At 32.9% G+C, this 20,362-nt stretch overlaps 1 long non-coding RNA gene across 1 annotated transcript in view; it reads left to right on the top strand.

The window, feature by feature from the left end:
• Window positions 1-20,362, top strand: part of LOC116550594 — a 110,093-nt gene that overhangs the window by 86,807 nt on the left and 2,924 nt on the right. The gene's annotated exons all lie outside the window — the stretch shown is intronic.

The raw sequence follows: 20,362 nt of genomic DNA, 5'->3' as shown, positions 1-20,362 counted from the left end.
AAAGAGACGTAAACAGTTAACTTAAAATTTTTCTTAAAAACTTCAATTATATTGTAATTGAATATTCCTGGTTAAGTAGAAAATAGTATCATGTTTAATTGTAACACAAAGCAGCAGCATACATGTGTGCTACTCAATTCTTTTAGTTGCTAGAATAGTGAAACTACTTGAGTCAGTCCTTTTGAGGTATAATAGGATGCCCTTACTTTTTTTGCCTGAATACTTAAAAGACATAATTAAAGGAAATAATTTCATTGGTGAATTATTTTGTCATGTAAGTAGATAAACTTGGGACATACCTGTTCTCGACTGAGAATGTTAGATATGTATTTGTTACAAAATCACATACCTCAACCAATAGTTAAATTGACTTGTTAGCATTGACTTATAGGAAGGAACTTGTTTCATTTGCTCCTGAAAACAAAAATCAAAAACCAGTGTCCCATGTATGCAATTTTTCAGTTAAGTAAAATGAGAAGACCAGATTATTCACCAAATAATGCCACAAGGATGGTTTTTGATATTGTTAAAAACTACTGCCTCATATATTGGGTTGCAATTGATCGTCCTCAAATCTAAGGAGATTTAAAAAAAATGTTATATCCCACATCTCATTCCTGAGCGATGGTACCTCAGGTGTCCCTGCCTTGGGAATAAGAGCCTAACCCTTCCTAATGCTGCCCTTGGTCCCTCACACAGCTGTTCCATGTAGTGCAGAAACTTGGTGTATTCTTATTCCCATAATGGGATCATTCTCATTTTAAAAACTCATTCCACATGTTGCCTTCTGAAGACCTTTTCTCTTGGCCTTTCCCTCCACTCTATCTGTGCAAGAATTCTTTTCTCCTCCTCTTTCTCATTGTTCTCTATCATAACATATAATCCTTCAATCATTTAAAATAATCCATATTACATTTTTAGCAGGTTCAACATTGCTAAATAGATACATAGAAAATATATGTTGAATGAACAAATGTCTGTCAAAACCCAGGATAGCACAAAGGCAATAAAAATGTGTTAGTTGGGCTGAGAGCAGTGGCTCATGCCCATAATGCCAGCACTTTGGGAGGCTGAGGTGGATGGATCACTTGAGGCCAGGAGTTTGAGACCAGCTTCGACAACATGGCAAAACCCCATCTCTACAAAATATAAAACTTAACTGGATGTGGTGGTGGGCACCTGTAATCCCAGCTACTGGGGAGTCTGAGGGAGGAGAATTGCTTCAGCTAGCCAAGGTTGGGCACTGGGCAACAGAGTGAAACTCTGTCTCAAAAACAAAAACAAAAAAAAAACTTGAATGAATGAAATGGATTTTAGACCAAAGGACTATTTGATGTAAAATGTTGTCAATGTCTATATTAGTTTGAGTTACTTGAGTTACTTCAGAAATGCAGAAATGTCTTTTAGGAGCAGCCCTCTAATAAAAAATCATTTTCCTCAAAGAACAGTTGCCAATTTATTTCAAGCTTTCACAGGATATATTTATCTTTCAAACTGTATATAACTTTTTGTTGTCTGAATGTATGGACGGAATAATTCTTTCTAGAAATATTGTCATCTTCCAAATTCTCAATATTAAAGTAAAATATGCTTAGAGGGCAATAGTTTTTCATTTTTAGAACAAGTTTCACAATCATGTATACAACTGAAATGTATTGGCTTTTGATAGAGGCTATAATACTACAAATGTCTAAGTTGTATTTTGACATTATTCAATAGAAACTGAGAAGTATGAGCCAGTGCACTGGGCTCAAGATTTGAACTTGAGGCTTTGTTTTAAAGGACAATATAAACTAAGATAGATTTTTTTTCCTAAAACCACAGTGACATGTATTATCTTTGATTAGTGAATAGCATGGCTCATAGATGGGGTTTTACTTATAGTCCAAAGCAACGATGAAATCATGTAAAATGTTCATTGCCTATTTAAGATATATCTTAAGCATATTTAGCATGGGCCTATTTTGTGACATAAAATATTGTTTATAAAATTTTGACATTTAAAAATAAGTTTTAAACAGTTACTTTTGAAAAATTAACTCAAGCTCATTACTTTTACCAAAATGTATATCTAATGGAAAAGTAATAATAAATTATGTTAGATTGTTTTAAAAATCCTTTCAACATAAAAAAGCATCATGTTTTATATCATTTGATATATTAAACAGCATCCATGAAAAAATTTTTGAAAAGTAAATCACATTTAGCCCTGTCTTTTTCAAATGTTAGAGAAAAATTAAGAAGCTGAGGAAATACAGCTAGAGATTTTAGATCTTCCTTTAGGAAATCCTGACATTCCAGAGAAACTTGGATAGGCTCTGAAGGATTAGCCCATTTCTGACTTTTCAGGAAGTTTATCTTTCATTTAAAAGGATATCTGATGGGGTGGAATACAAAATTAAAAATAAAGAAGATGTTAAATACCATGTCAGGGATGCAAGGTTAACAGCGGTGGTTTTGGGCTTTAGAAATGTATAAAAACAACATGACATGAAAGTACAAAAAATTTTTTTAAAAACATAAAAATGAGCACTTAAGTTGTTTTTGGTTTGCTTGCCTGTGTATAAACATGAAAGTGATATACATCTCTCCTTGAAGTTATGGCCCATGTACTTGAAACAACCTTCTTGCTTTCTAAGTGATTGTCTAATGAATGACCTAAGCTGAAGTTTAATGTTCTCTCTGTCCTGGTCTACCCGAGTCAGCTGAGTTAGTCAGAGAGTAATTGGCCTGTCTGTCTCTGACCTCTGCATTCTGAATTTGCTCTGATGAAGTTCATGGGGTCTAGAGCATTTGTGCAAGTCATCCGTGAGTGTGGTACCTGCTCAGCCTAAGGACTTTAGCTTGATAGATCAGAGAGAAGGAGGAATAGACTCAGCTGCTGTGAGTGGTGGAGGCCAATGTAAAGAAGGAAACAAAACTGAACAGTAGCCTGTTGAAGGCTATGTAAGGCCATCAGACACTGAGTTCTTCAGGTGGGTTGGAGGAGAATGTCTTCTGGATGTCTCCTGGGCAGTGACAGTTTGCCTGGAGGCTTTGACATTGGATTCGTTAGCCACTGCTAATGTGTGTAGGAAATGTAGCAAAAATGGTGCCTGTTTCTGGGTGAAAACATCTAGAGCCCCACAGAGATGTGGGAGTACCCTCATGTCTCAGCCATTGTCTATAGGCTTTGCTTAAAAACAATTCACTTCTTATCACTAGAAAGAGAACTTCAGTAATAATAGTTAAACAGATTTTTAAAAGATGACAGAAAAATGTGATGTATAAGGTTTTGTAGGATAAAATATTAAAGCAAAATGTGAAATTGCATTTTTCTAAGTGGATAAAATCTTTCCAAACTTCAGAATTTCAGGATCGCATGATTTGCATTAAATGACATAGATTTTTTTTAAAAAATAAACCCACCAAATTACTTAAATTTGAATTATTCTTCCTCTGGAAGGGGTATACTACATTTTTAATAGGAATGTATTTTAATATTATAACTGAGAGAGCTCTAAGTTGTGATTTTCTTGAAGACATCCATTTATCACATGTTTGAGAAAATCAGGAGACTGTAAATTGAAATGCTTAAAACTGATATGAAAAAGGAAAATGTCCTTATTTCTAAAATAAAGTGAGGGAGGAAGGGGGAGATGGTCAAGGTGTATAAAGTGTAAGAATGAACAAGTTCTGGAGATCTATTGTACAGCATGATTAGTTAATGTATTATATTGTATACTTGAAAATTTTTAAGAGAATAGATCTTAAATGTTCTCACCACAAAAACTAAGTATCTGAGGTTATTTAATCATTGTACAATGTATAAATATATATACATGAAAACATGACACTGTATAACTGTATATATAAATATATAAAATATATTTATATATATACACTGTATAAATATACACAATTTTTAAATTTGTCATTCTATCTTAATAAAGATGGGAAAAAATAAGGGGAAAAGAATTCATTGAACCACCATTAGTGTTGGTTTACAGTGGTTGATCTTGGCTTTCTAATGATTTACATATATGAAGATTATCTTATATTTAGTGCTTAAAAAGAATTTGAAGTGGCGATTCTATTATGTGTAAACGGATTATACAGTGGGCATATTTCTTTTGTTTGCTGCGATATTGTTTGTGCAAGAAAAATTCTAGAAGCTGTAGTCTTGGTCATTTTTATGTAAAGTAAGCATAATCCAAATAAAGTCATTTTATTGAGAGATGGGAGGAAGCTGGTGTTTTAAATGAGGGATTTCATATGTTGATTTCAAGGTGGAAGTTTTGGTGTGTGCAAATTTTGCTTGAAATATCAAGATGGCTACATCATATTAGATTAAAAATAGAATTTTTCCTTCTAAGGTTTTTATTGTTTAAAAAGGATTTTTAAAAATGCAACTTAAGAGTGTACTCTCAATTTTTGTTTGGGTCCTACATTGCAATATTAGTTTAGGCATATTTGCTTTAAATGACCAGGTACGATAATTAGAAAGAAAACAATTTACCAAAAGCTGTATCAAGTACAGCCCTGCAAATGGTATGAGCTTTTTCCAAGGATCCATATTGTCCTTGGACTTGGCTGTTGTATTATACTTTAAACGGAATTGATTGTGTGGTTGTAATGAAAGTAGCAGATTGATTTCTATGCAGTGTTACAAAGAGTAAATAGAAAAATGTTCCTGTCTTGACCTGCATTCATAACCAATGGGATTTGCTGGCTTTAGACCCAATCTTTAATAACAGATAAGATGCAAATGTAATAAAACTGGCTTCGAAGTTTAAGGATCTTTTCAATGCTCATCAAAGATGTTTCTTGATGCATTTAGATATGTTGTATTGATTACATCACAATCACCTAGGAAATGTTGCTCTCTTTAAATGTTATTCATAATTTATTATGCAATTAGTATTCATAGAGTTGTGCCTTTATTACACATACTAAGATTATTGAAAGTTATGATATAATGGTATATATTTTAATTGTCCTAAAATTGAATTCTTTTATTGTTATTTAAGCAAATGATGATGGTTTAATGACTGATTATGAGTAAATTTTTACATTGCAAAATATTAGAAAAAGGAATAATTGTCATACTGTAGCAGTATATTGTAGTATTTCTTGAAGGACTATTCCTGCTGAATTCAGAATTATTATTGTGTTTATTAAGAAATGAAATCCTTGCTTCCATTAATGAGTTCAATCTTTTTTCTCCATCTTTTCTTGATAATTTTGAAGTTAACCAAATATGGGTGTTACAGTTACATTTTATATTCTAATTGTTAGGACTTTATGAGCCTCGATTCCTGTTCACCCTTTTGTAAACAAAACTCAAGCCCACAAAACAAGAAATTTAAAATATAAAATGTAGTTGGTAAATTTGCTTTGCTATAAATGAAGGAGTGCAAAAAAAAGTAACAATTCATTTGTAAGCAACAGTTTCTTCACACATTATGTGACTTTTTTTGGATTTGTTTTATGTTTGGGGTAAAACAGTTTAGTATAATGATGCCTAAATGAGACAAAACAAAACAAAATAAATTAAAAAAACAAAACAAAACAAAAAACTAACACATTTGACTGCCGATGTTTCTCAGTTGTAGCTTCCAAGAGCTCTCTATTCTTCCCAACCCACTTGATACCCTGCAGGTTGTGGCAGACAATTCACAGGAAAAGCTTAGACATCGAGCTTGCACGCTTCTTGACTCCATTTTAAACCTTTTGTTCACACCAGGGTGGCATTTTTTCACACCGCATGTGGCAGTTTTGACTCCTATCCAACTTGTCTTATAAAATCAAAGTCTGTGATTTTTACATTCACAGGGCTGCTTCCTGAACTGCTACTGCTGTTTGTGTCTTTCCCAGTGATTGGTGCAGAAGTTTATAGCAAAATGTGTTTTAGGGAGACAGAGGAAGAAAGCAATATGAAAAATGTTCTGGGCCTGAAACACAGGAAATAAATTTTGGATAAAACAGAGGTTGACTCTGCAAATATTATACCTAAAATAAAATACACTAGCCTCTATTTCTATTTTTTGTAGCACTACGCTGAGTGTTCAGGTAAATTTTTAATAAAAAACAATATACCATTTTCAGGTTGCATGATATTTTTTTAAAGCTGTCATGTAATTGCAAAACAAAGTCTTATCCTCAGATTTATACAGTTATTTTCCTATGGTATTTTATAATCAGTGAGTGTAAGTGAATTTTACTTTAGATATAACTATTTGGCAGTTCCATTTAAGTTCAACTATGAATAAAACAAAAGCTATTATTTTAAAAATCTACGACAAACCACACATTTGAACAATTTTTATAATCACATCATCATTCTTAAATTTTTCTTCTTTGCCCTATGTTTAATTATAACTTCAGGCATTTATATTTTTTAAAGATAAATTGTGTAGCTATTTCAAATTATATAAAACGACAATCATAAAATAACAGCAGAAGTGAAAATTTTCACCAAATACCAAAGTAGATAAATTGGCTTGTTTCTGTAATTATTAGTAAGACATAAAAAAACTATAGATAAGAAATCTCTATAGATAATCTGATAATTGCAATATAATTTCCCTTGAAATTCTTATTTTGTTTAAATAGTATCTTTCAGCTGTGTTAGCAAAAACATAATAAAATAACATTCTAAAATATTTGCAAACCATATGCTTTAAATCAGTTTGTGTGTGTGTGTGTGTGTGTGTGTGTGTGTGTGTGTGTATGAAGGGAGAACAGAGGAGAGTTTCTATTTGCATCAACAGAGAATCATAATTATATAATTTTTTAATATTTTCTAAAGTTATAGAATAAGCACTCTCATTCTTAGATTGCTGCTTTTTAAACATTAACAATTCATTCACTAAGAAATCAGTTAATAGAAGTAAATCTTTAGGAAGTAACAAGTATTTGTGAATAGTGTTAAACTTCAAGATGAATATTATTGCATATTTAATGTAACTTGTAGCTACAAAGTCAACCTAAAATTATTTCAGCTGATACAAATTGTATAATTTGTATGTCAAAATAAACAAATTGTTTTAAGAAAAAAACGTAAAAAAGTAGTTGTAGATTATAGTCTTTATGCCTTTTTCCAGGAATACCTAATTAAATTAAATACATTTGAATTATTCATTACAATATTTGAAATATGAAATGATCATAAATTGAGAAAGACTTCAATTTGGTTTTAAGTTTCTGGAATAACAATCCATGACTGACAAGAACATAGGGAAATAGCACTTTGTTGTAAGTCTTGTCTAATAGTAGGCATACTAACAGACAGAACAACTGTATACTTTCCCTTTTACAGATAGAAAACTACTTCATCTACAACTTCTATAAAGTATTAAGAAAGAAAATACAAATAATTCTCAAGAATAACTAAATCCAAATGGTTAGTGTAAGTAAAAAACCTGTTTAAAACAAATGAATTACAATAAATGTTATGGTCTGGATTTTTTTATTATGCACAGATATTAAGTACAAGTTTTTGCCCCTCTTTTAATTTAAAATTTGACCTCATAAGAAATAGAAAGGAAAATACTTTTTGTATTTACATATACAAATTTTTATAAAGAACAAGTAAAATCCTGTCATTAAAAGCAAAACAATTGAAAGCAAATAAAATACCCAAATAAACACATACCTACTTAACCACAGTTTAGTACTAAACCTTTTTATAAAGCTAAACGGCATCTAGAGCTCTAACAAAGCATTTGAAATTAAAAATATGAAAAAAGCAAAAAACAGTCATCTAAAGAAAGATAAGTTTATGAAATAAAATTTACCTACTTTTGCAGCTGTTGTATTTGTTGAAAAAAAGTATGACTATTTCATGTGCATGCCAAAGAATGTAGAAACACTGTATGTTTAGTTCATTTTTCATTATCTAGTATAGTAAGCCCACAATTTTTATTGCTTTAAATTTCTTATTTTCTACCCTCCCCGCCTACTCCCTGGATTTCTTCAGAGTCTCTTCCGGCCAGCATATCTTCTGTTTGAGGTGCATCAAAATAAGGTCCCCAAACAGACACACACAAAATAACCACCATCCAGCTGAGGAGAAATAGGTTTTCTGCCTTTGCCCTAACCTTATGTGTTAATAAAATCAGCTCATACATTCTGCCACAAAATTCAGCTTGGAAGTAATCCTCTGCTTCTCAGAGCTGGATGAAAAGAGTACTCATTGTGAATTATGTTTCATCTGTCACAATAACCTTCTTTATTCTGTCAGGGACCTCCCCTTTGCCTGTGGCAATTAGAGAAAATAGGTATGCGTTGAAGTATGAAATAGTGGGTTCTTAAAATGAAACAAAACAAAACAAACTGATGACACATACACACAGTTCTTGCTAAACAATATACTGAAGATCAGAAGAGGCGTTTTAAAGTCATTCTGATTTTACAAGAACACAGTAAAAGAATACTTTTTAGAGTGAGCAGGTGGTATAGTTGCTATTAGTTATTGTCAACATTAGTTATTGATGACAAGCTGTGAATTGTACTAAAAATGAAATGTAAACATCTTTTTATATTGTGTACTTTCTAATTAAATCATGCCACAAGATATAAATAGTATTTATTTAACATATGAAATCGCCATGATTTTATGTGCATTTAACAGATCATAATGAATTTATGTGCTTTTAAGTCTGTTTTAATGCTCCAGAATAACATTTTTGCAAATTTTTAAATGGGAAAAAACAAAGAAAAATTTTCCCTTGAAACAGAACTTATCAAACAATTTTGTTTAATTTAAAATCAATGTGATTATTTGATTTACTTACTCTTACAAATCACTGAAATTACCTGGCGGCAGTTCAAGTTCACCTTTCTGGAATAAACCTGTTAAATGATAGACACCATCTCATTATCTCCTTGAAAGGACAACTCAACTTTTTGGCTTCATAGGTTACAGTAAAAGTTACACTATTTCTAGTTACAAATAAGTTAATCTGGAAGATCTTAAAAAGCTTAAAAAGAAGACAGAGTTGACAGAAAAGAAAATGCCCCTTCTAATGCCAAGAGAAAGTCACTGCTGATGAAGTAACTGAAACGGTCATCGTAACAGTTGGATAAAAGCACAGAAATAATTTAAGCTAACACAGAATTCATGAAGTCTGAAGAAAAAATTCTTGAGACTAAAAGGAAAACCTTTTGGCCCACTGCACAGGTTGGGCACAAAAGTGCTTGCTAAGCTATCTATTTCACACATGCAACGACAGAAGGTTCGATATTCATTCGATCGATGAGTGAAAAGGCACAATGGCAAAATCAGACAGACTTCTTTTCAAATACAGATCTCCAATGTCCCCCTCCAGTCTGCAGATGCACGGCTGGTGGTGTGGCTCAGACGGAGCAAGGGTTACATCAAGGCTGTTCTCTGGACCGTGCAAACAGTCTAGACCAATGACCTGCAGCATCATGCCCTTTGAAGAAGAGGCAAGTTCGGTCATGATGAAGAAAAATCAAGGCGTACCCCTTTTAACAATAGGGAGCAGCTCGAGGCTGCAAAGAGGTAAGCAGGGTGAGAAGAAAACGGCATCTGCTTCCATGGTTACAGGCCAACTATGAGAACCTTGCTTTTCAAGGGAGTCTGTTCTCAGGCTCCCTCACGGGCTATGTCATGCATTATAAGCAAAGGCAGGTTGAGCTGAAATCCGCATAGTTATTTCAGAGTAAAATGATACGGAGCACATGGCTGGCAGAAAAAATAGTCACATGACTATTAAGAACCAGACTTGGGCTATTTCAGAATGGATTTCTTTTTCCTTGTACCAGTTTCGATAAAGACAGTAAATTTGTATAAAACAACGATGGTAAACATGATTTTCATTTCTCAGGCTTTTATGTGAGCAGAGGTCAGGGGTCAAGACACCCCTCCACCCCAATGGCAGGACTATACAGCCTATTGTTAATATAGCTTTATTACAGATATCATTTTAAAATATTTTCCTTTTTTGGGCAGACTAAAACAGAATATATGTTCTTGTGAAATTTCTCTCTCTGACCTGATTCTCTTTGATTTGTTACCCAGGATTTTCTGTGTTTTAGATCTCATGTTCATTTCCGATGTTAGATCTTATGAGGAGAGGTAGAATGATTGGTGAGAAACTTCCCTGGTGTGGTGTTACTCATCTAAGACAGTGTGAGCTTTCCTCTGCCTTGTGAAACCTTACAGATAATTCAAATCTGCAGCAAAACCATTTGCCTCTGACAGTTCTCCTGTTTTTAATTCATGCCTTTGTAGTATATTCGATGTACAATACATCAATGAGTCTATAGATTCTAATAGAAATTTTTTTTTCTTTTCTGCAAGGAAGTTGAAATTTAATTTTGTAATATATACTTAGTAGCTAATATTTTAATAAAAATCTGACAAGCATGAAATGTAACATATTCTGTATTGTTGAGGAAAGATCATACTATATAGCAACCTCACAAAATGTACACATATGTATAATCAACATGGATAAGACATTCCTCTGACAATATATCACAACTCAATATTAGAAGAATTAATATTGGGTTATGATCTAACTATGGGCAATTAACTATAGATGTTCCATGCAGTGTATTCTTTGAGCAATTTCTGTTTGCAAGTATATTATTAAAATTAGGGAATGAAAAACGAAAGAATCCTTCAAAGACAAGGCACGAAAACAACTTTTATTAAATTTATTTTTCAGAATTTATGTATTTTGGTGTAAATAAGCACAATATAGTCTTGTGTGTAGACATTCGTGTCAAATACTGACCTTGTAGGAAAATACCCTTATAGCTTAACAAAAGCAATGAAGTGTTGTTGTTAATGATAGCAACAATTTTACGCTTTCCATTAAGAAATCAGAACAGTATTTGCTGGTATGTTTCTCATATAGATGCTTCTTTTTGAGTTGGGTTCATGGATAAACACAGGCTTATTGTTTGCTTTCTTTGAATATGTTGAGATACATTAGTTTCTATTCTTGCATGGTGAGAATAACTTAAGGGGTAAAACAGTGAGCTATTGGAGTGTCACTTTTAGTATAATAATCTATACACTATCATAAACAATTAATGTATTATCTTAAAGTAGCGGTGTTATAGTTGCTTTAAATAATTTACATACTACCAAGATAATTCAACATCAGAGTCTCTTTGATGTAACAACAGATTACACTTTCTGTCAAAGGTCAAGTGGCAAATATTTCTCCAGTGAAAAAATCTACCTGTCAGTTCTCCAAAAGGAAACAAAACAAAACAAATACACTAAGTTTTATACATTGCATGATAATTTGTGAGTTGTGATTAAAGAAAAATGTGACTATAACCTGAAATTTGTTGCAAAATAGTTGGATTCTTATTTTTTTCAGTTAGCATTTAGCCTACTCCTGCTTTTTTGTTTTTCAAAAACATACTCAGTTTTAGAAATATTTATATGTGAACACAAATTATCTGAAGTTGTTTAGTATGGACATATTTAAACACTTAGAGACATTCTAGTAGAGTGAGATTGATGGTTAGTAAAATGCTATTACTTAAACTTTTAATATCCAGGTAAAAAAAACATGTAATATTGACTAGGGGGAGACAACAGCTTCTTGCCTTTCAAAAATTCTCTATATCTGAGTTACTAAATAGCTGTATATAATGTACATCCTGCATGTAGTTTGCAAAAAACTCCACTCCTCATATGTTAGATTTAAATGTTCCTTTAAATTAGATTTTAGAATAGTTTTTGTTTTGCACTCTCCACTTCAAAATTTATTTAAAAAAGGAAAACTAAACTAAACTTGGCCTTGCCTAATGGAGCATTTATCCCAAAACGTGGGGAGGAAAAAAAAAAAACTGAAATGTTGCAGTGCCTTAATGTCCTGATGGTGCTCTGAATATAGTATATGCTCAATAAATACTGTTCTAAAAAACAGATATAACTGGTTGCACCAATGAAACAATTTTCAGAATAATCCAACCACATGGAAATCAGGAAATAATACCTTCTATTTATTTGTATATCATTTCTAACCTTTTTCTTGTGACCATTGTATATGCATGAATACTTGTTGTCAGTAATTTGCAATCAGTAAATGCCTACTATATGTCCAGTAAGACTAAAAGTGTGTGACTACAGCTACATTTCCTAAACAGGGTCCTATGAAACATTAATTTGAAAGATGTTAGAAGGTGTTCTGGGGGGGGAAGAGTGAAATCAATGTGAAAACGATGCTCTGTTAAACAATGGATATTAGACTTCTTATGTACAGTAGATTTTAGGCATTTAAAGGACTAATGTATATAGTATATACCTAAAAAGGGTATATAGTTGACATCATTTCACAGAAGTATTTAATCAACTTTTTTCATAAAATGCATAATGCAATATGACCTAATTTCACTGATGTGCTCAAGCTGGCTTAAACAAGATTGAATAAACCAATTTTAACTACCTTTTCCTATATTCCGTTTTTAGTGACATTTTCTTATCTTGAAATCAGCTGTGGCAGGAGTATTTGCGCCATGAAAATCGGCAAATGTTATTAGGGGTGTTTTTTTTTTTCCTCTTTTGATACTGGTTGTTGAACATTTACCAGTACACCATTGCCTAATTTTGTCTTTGAATCCATCTTTGTAGGTAAGCTGTGCACTAAGAGGTCAGTAAGTTCAGAGGTTTTCTATTCATTAAACTATCAAACAGTCTAGAGTATAAAATTATTTAAATCAAATTGTGAAGACTAGTTATTAAAGGGATAGCCATGAAAAATATTGGATGCTCTTAATTTTTCTTTAAAGGTTTAGCTGTTATATCAGGATTTTATGTAGTTTATCTTTCTAATTTCTTTAAACTACCTGGATAAACATCTATTCTTACTCATTTATCCCTTTTCTGCTGTAATCCCAGCACTTTGGGAGGCCAAGGTGGGCAGATCAGAGTCAGGAGTTTGAGACCAGCTTGGCCAACATGGTGAAACCTCATCTCTACTAAAAATACAAAAATTACTTTGGCATGGTGGCATAAAATCTGTAATCCCAGCTACTCACAAGGCTGAGGCAGGAAAGTTGCTTGAACCCAGGAGGCGGAGGTTGCAGTGAGCCGAGATCATGCCGCTGCACTCCAGCCTGGAGTGACTTGAGACTCAAGACTAATGTATATAGTGTATACTTAAGAAGGGTATATAGTTGACATCATTTCACAGAAGTATTTAATCAACTTTTTTCATAAAATACATAATGTTTGTTTGAGACTCAAACAAAAGAACCCCAAAAAACATTTATACACTGATATGTAGTTGTCTAATCATATTTGAGTTCCTGATGTGAAGGCTCTGAAAATTGCCAGACTTTCTTTAAAAGTGTCTCTAACTCAGCCTCACTTTGTAACTTTTGAGTTTGTATAATGCTGAGATGAAGCATCTTTAAGCAATATATACGTTTTATTCCATATCATATAATTTAAGGCATTTTATCAGAAGTATGTATCTGTCTGACATCTTGGGTGAGACTGTTAGGAAAAAAACAAAAATGGAAAATCTATGAACAGAGAATTTGAAAAACACATTTTTCACTGATAAATCACTTAATTCCCAACTTATCTTTTACCTACTAACTTTCTGTGAATAGATTATAGGTAAAATCTGTAAATATAGGCAGAGTATAAGTATAGTTCTTGGTAAATAAAGGGCTTAAAATCACGAATGGATTCTTCTTTGGCTTTATTGCTTGAAGCCATGAGTTATATGGTGACATGTTTTGAAGGGTCTCTGGGATCTACTTTGTGAGAGTACATGAGATGATGTATATTATGGTTCTAATTTACCTTCCCAAACCTATGAACCCAAAGCACTAAGCACTTCAGTTTACAGAACCCTGAAATTAATTAATCTGGGTGTCTGTTTTGAGCCAATTTTTCTCTTATTTATTAGAAATTAAAACATGACTAATACATGGTTTCTGTTATAGTGGAGCCCACAGTCAAATGTGAGAAGAAAGCAGCTGAACTGTGTTATCAAAAGAGAAAATTTTCTGAATATAACTGCATCACTTTAAATCAGCTATATTTCTGTATATTTAACTCCCAGAATTCTTCTGGTTTAATCCCAGAATCTCATACTTTATGGATTCTACTCTCATCACATAATAGGTGTTGGTACATCAAAGAGAGCTCCATAGTCACAAAACATTAATGAATTGTACAACCAAGATGGCAATGATATGATCCTTAATATAGTCTTTAGAGAGGAGTAAGCACAGGATACATTACAGAATCTTGCTGTCCATCCTATTCATAAACATGAGGAAGCATTTCACATAAAGTGAAGATTCTCACAGGATACTTCACAATTAAATATAAGCAATTCTAAACCCAATGCAAATTCTCACAGACGTTCAGCTTAGATAATATTGTGTGGTTGTGTGTTTATGTATAAAATATATGTTTGAATACTCATTGGATAAGATGTTTCCTGTATTTGGGAAAAAAATTTGAACATCCTAACATACTTCTGAAAACTCTAAAGCCAATATAAAATTGTACAAGGCTTTATTTTTCATTATATTAACCATACTGGAAATACACATACAGTTTTATCACTGGAAAATTTTTCTTCTGTGCCATGAAATCTGGAACCCTTCTTTCTTTCACATAGCACCTCCCAAACTTGAAAACATATTACTGCAAAATATTTATATATGAAAGTTTTTTTAGTGATTTATGGAATGTTTGATATTTAATAAAATACTTTTGCTATTTGATAAATTTATAAGCACTATTATCTTTCAATTTTAGATAAAATAATTTTTATATATATTTAAAGAATATATCCTCTTGATAGCAAATAGTGTTTTTTTTTTTTAAATTCTATCTGGAAAATTTAATTCATTTTTCTGAACCTAGTTTATTCTCTTTTGTATGACTGTTCTCATTGGAATATCTTCACCTTATATACACTCATCTTCACTGCTGTTCCACATACATTTTTACTAAGGGAGGAACAAATAATAAGTAGGTGGCAAAGGGAAAAACTCAAAATATGTATAGAAATCTTTACATTGGGAGGCTTTAGTAATTAAGCCTAAAACTCAGCTCTGAACTTTGAACCACTTTTTAAAAAATGCTGTGTTTGAATCTTAAAAAATGCAAAGTAAAAGCAATCTCCCTCCCTTCTGAAAGGGGAAATGACCTTGCTCCTGTCCATTCTTTTATCTGAGCAATGAGGGGTGAATGTGTTGATAAAAAGCCATGTTTAGGCCCTATATTACCCAGCTTTCCAAAAATGATTGTTTGCTTTGGGTGATCTTATGTTAGTAAAAACAAATTCCTTTAATTAGCATGTCATAACCTTCATATTTTTGTTGAGTATCAAATCCATTTTACTTAGACATGGTGTGTTTCTGTGTATATGCAGACCCCCTAATGTTAACATGTGTTAAAATAAGCAACCCTCAGTACTTTGTTTTTACAGATGGATGCCAACTATTGTGCTTGCTACGTTAGTTTGTGTTCTCTTTTGTATTCTTTTTTTCCTCAGACAAGTGATTGAATCCGTCTTCATTTACTTCCAGGCTGTTCAATTTTGCTTCAATTAAAAAGAAGCTCAATCCTTTAAATTTCTTTTATACTTTGAGGGCCGTATTCATAACCTAAAATGTTCCTTTTTAATTCATACTTATGATCATATATTTTGTATAAATCATATTTGATAATAGAGAATAGATTTATTGCTTTGTTACTTAGTTATTTTATATAGAAATATTTATATTAATACTCAGTTTTATTAAGTAATAATTCTATGTGATGGTTCTTCTATTGGTTTATATATAGATCTCTCAATATGTATGGTGTGACGATTCTTCTGTTGCTATGTATATTGCTATACATATAACCTCAAATATACAAAGTTTGCAATATATATGGTCAAATATATATAGTTATATATGTTATATATATAGAATACATAAGAATATATATAATTTTGCTACATATAAGAAATATATAAATAACATATTTTACTATATATAAAAATACTTGTTCTTTATATGTATTTGACTATAATTTATGCAAAATAAATAAAAAATATATATAGCTAAATATGTATATATATAACATTTCTATGTGATGGTTCTTCTATTGCTATCTATCTGGTCTAATATGACATATATTTGAAGGTAGATAGATTTTCTCTAGTTCTATATCGGTTAAACAGTTAACTTTAATAATTCTTTAAATGAGGGTAACCTGGGGATATTGTGAGTATTCAATTAAGATGCCGGCATCTGGGGTGGAGTCTGAGAATCTGCATTTCCAATAAGACTCCAGGAGGTGATGATGATGCTGGTCTATTGGTTACAATTAGAATGTCAGAGAGTTAGAAGACTTTGCTTCAAGTTTTCACTTTGCCCCGATTCTGATCTTAATCTTGACCTAGAGACTTAACCTCCCTGATCCTGTTCATTATGTATAAAATGGGTGGAATCATGTTTCTTCTACCCACCCACAGACTTGTTCTGTGCTTCAGATTAACTTAATTAGGAAAGCACTTTTATAACAAGAGATTAGAAGGTAATGCAGCAAGATATTTCCCCTTATTTCTTGAAGAATATATTTTATACCAATAACCTAATTTATTTTAGAGTTTGCCCAGTTAGCTTAAAATGGTGACCCCTGTTTTAAGGTTATCTTCAGTAGTTCTGTATCCTCTTTTACTCTCCTCCTTTTGTTCATTTATTCATTCATCAGACATTTATTGTGTAGCTACTGTGTGCAATACACTGTGCCAGCTGCTGCTGATACAATTGGCTCTTTCCATTTACTTCTACTTTTTCTCATTCTCTCAAATACTTTGATTTATTGATTTTACTCTCTGCTCTATGTCTCCCATATCTTTTACTTCTGCCTTCAATGGAATGTTGGAATCACTAACTTGAAGGTTGCATTCATCTCTTTGAATCAATTGTATTTAATTCCACGCATATTTATTGATTTCCCATTTTATATATATAGCAGATTCTCTGCAAAAATACAGAATTGAAGAGCAGTCTTTAAAAAATGTTATATTCTATTGCGGAAATAAGATTTTTAATAATTTTTCAGTGAACTGTAGTACTAGGCAGGAGATTTTTGGTGTCATAAGAAAGACTTTAAAGGAGGAAATCATAGCTGACTTGAAGGGTTTGAAAAAGACTCCTTAAAAGATAGCTAAATTGTGACAGGAATAGATGAGAGGGAAGAAGAAGATAGATATTACAGGTGGAACAAATTATACCTTCCCCTCTCTTTGCTTTTGTTCATGGTGAGTGACTTGGGAAAACGGTCTGGTGTAGGCAAAAAGGTCTTAAAACTATATGAGGTAAAGCTGGAAGCTCTCATTGGAGTCATACTGTGATAGCCTTGGATGCTAGCTATGGGAGTCTGTACTTAATTTGGGGGGCATTAAGAAGTCTTTGAAAGTTAATGTTACTGTTGACCTTCCTGCCATGCATTCAAAGTCAACCTTTAATTCAACTCTGGAATTTAAATGTAAGTCAACTGTCGGGGTCTGGGTTCATACAGAGCACATTGGCAACCTACAGGTAGTCTTTTGCCAATTTTCATCAAGGCAGCATATCATAATGGACACAATATAATGGACTGCATGAGGATGCCTGGCGGCTAGTCCTGGTTCACTAACTTGCTAGCCTTTTGACCTTAGAGAAGGCATTCATCTCTGTGAGTCTTAGGTTCTTTCTTTCAATGATGGGAATAATAAACTCTGCCTGTTTTCAAAGTTTATGAAGAGAGATAAATATGAAATAAAAATACGTTTTGAAAATGTAAACTTTGAAAGGGCAATGGCTTATATGTCTATAAGGGTTTCTCATTACATTTTGCAGTGCTCCTCCCTATATTTTGGGATAAAGGATTGGAGAGGGCGATTCTTTCTGCCTCTTTTCCTCCTTCTTTAAATGAATTATTATCTTTTTACTCCATCATTCCAGGACTCGGGGCATACTTTTTGAGAACACACCTAAAAGTTGTTTTGTTTTACCAGCGCTTTTTCAAAACCCCCAAATCATCCAGAAAGCTGTTACTCCTCTTTGATCCTGTAATGAATTTTTATTCACATGCAGGTTATATTAATTGTATTGTCATTCTGACCTTAGCTTAAATATGACCACTTGAGATGTCCACCACCACTGACCATAGCCACTGTATCCCTCACGGACTCTCACCAACTTTTTATTTTCTTTATGGAATTGCCTTCTTCATTTATGTGCTTGTATACTGCACATCTCTTTAGCAAAATTGGCTAAAGAGATGTGCAGTATACAAGCAAATTATGTGGCATTATACATGCAATATACAAGTTCATTATGTGGCCGACACTGCCACAGGAACTGGGAAAATGTGAGTGGCTGTGCCCTTAAAGAGACAAACACATAAATATTGATACTAAGAACTATTTACATATGTGTATAAATGTCAGTAAGTAAAAAGTGCTATAAAGAAAAAGCAAGCTGAAGGATTAGAGACTAAAAGTTATTCCACTTTTTTGTCAGATGCTCAGGGCATAGTTCCCTGTTTAGGTGCTATTTACTCGAAGACCAAGAGGAAGTAAGAAAGGGCGCCAAGCCCATACCTAGAGAGAAAGTGGTCCAAGCAGAAGGAATTGGGAGTGCAAAAGCTTTAAGGTAGCAGCATGCTTGGTATGTTGAAAGACAAGGTGGCTAGAGTACAGTGAGCCAGGGACAGTAACAGGCAGTGAGACCAGAGGGTTAGAAGACAGGGATTGGGCACCATCAAATAAGCTTTGGAGCTCCTGTTAGGATCTGGGATCTTACTCTGTGTGACCTGGGGAGCCTCTTGGGAGGCTTTGGGCGGAAGAGTGGTATCATCCAACTCAAGTCGCTTTGGCTGCCATGTGGTGATGAGGATTATAGTTTGCTAGGGTCAAAGAAGGGAAAACCCACCTTATGTTGGAATGGGCTCATATCAACTCAGCAGAAGCCATTGTGTGCATCTTTTCCAGAATCATGCCCTCAAGTCACTTGAAATTAGCCCTGGTGAAAGTGTTTGTATGTAGAAATCTGCAAATACTATAGAGGATTTCTTCTCCCTCCCTTTCTCCTTTATTCTTTCCTGCATTTATTCCTTCCTTTCTTCTTCCTCCTCCTCCTGTTCCTTCTTTTCTTTTTTTGTTTACAGCATTATACATACTTATTATTTATAAACTAAGTTGTTGATAAACCAGCACATCTCTGAAGAGACCCTTAGAAGTTTCTTAACAACTGTTTGTGTAAAAGATGGTATCTTAGACTAGGATGGTAACAAAGGAGGTGCTAGGAAGTGGTGATTCTGCAAGGAATCTTCAAAGAAAGCACTGACAGGCTTTAATGATCGACTAAGAAAATGGTTGAGGAAACATTTCTCAACAAAACTGTGGAGAAAAATGAATCAAGCCTGGCTTCCAGGCTTTCCTCTTAGTATCTGAAAGAATAGTGATAGTGGATTAAGATGGAAATGGCTTCAAAAAATGAGCAGTTTTGGAAATGAGCATTAAAAATCTGATTTTGGACATATAAAGATTGACCTATTAGGGTGTAGCCAAGTGGAGATACTGAGTAGAAAGTTGGGTATATGAGTTTAGCACTCAGGAAAGGAGTCTGTATTGGAGATACCAATTTGGGAAATATCTGCAAAGAAAATAGTATGATTCTCTTCTCCCTAATTTAAATGGGAGCTATTTGCTCAGTTCTGTTCTCCCTAATTTAAATGGGGCTATTTGCATATCAGAACAGAGAGGAAATACCACTGCATTGCTATTGCATCTTTTTGAGACTGATGAGTCAGGTGTTTTCTTAATTTTATAATTTTAATATAATTTCAGCAAGCAAATAAAAGTTGCCATGGATCGATTGAACCCTTACTTTTTCTCCAATTCAGTTTCATATTTATGCTTCTTGGTTCTTGGAACCAATCAGTTACAGCATCACTTCTCAAAATGTGGTCTCAGTATTGCCTACATCAGAATTAAGTGGGTGCGTTGTAAAATGTGAATTTCTGCATTCAAGTGCCAGACCTATTAAATCTTCATATTAGTCCAGGGACTTGGAAATCTCCATTTTAACAAATACTCATTGTCATAGTATGCACATAACAATTTGGCCACTCCTGTTGTAATTTTTAGATACAAAGTTTAATACCTTTTCTATCCTTTTGTAAGGATCTCCATGGCTTAAAAATTTAATGATTGTTTATATCATTTATATACTTATATCTGCCTACACATATTCTAGGTTGTTCAGATTAGAAGAGATTTAATTTCAGCCATACAGATTTCAATCTTAGTTAAATAGCAAAACCAAATTTAATCACCTTTTTTTTTTTTTTTTTTTTTTTTTTTTTTTTTTTTTTTTT

Source organism: Sapajus apella, unplaced genomic scaffold (genome assembly GCF_009761245.1).
Source record: "Sapajus apella isolate SASKATOON/1434 unplaced genomic scaffold, GSC_monkey_1.0 scaffold8, whole genome shotgun sequence".
Lineage (NCBI taxonomy): Eukaryota > Metazoa > Chordata > Mammalia > Primates > Cebidae > Sapajus > Sapajus apella.
The sequence above is the reverse complement of the archived record's forward strand: the minus strand, read 5'-3'. Positions and strand labels throughout refer to the sequence as shown.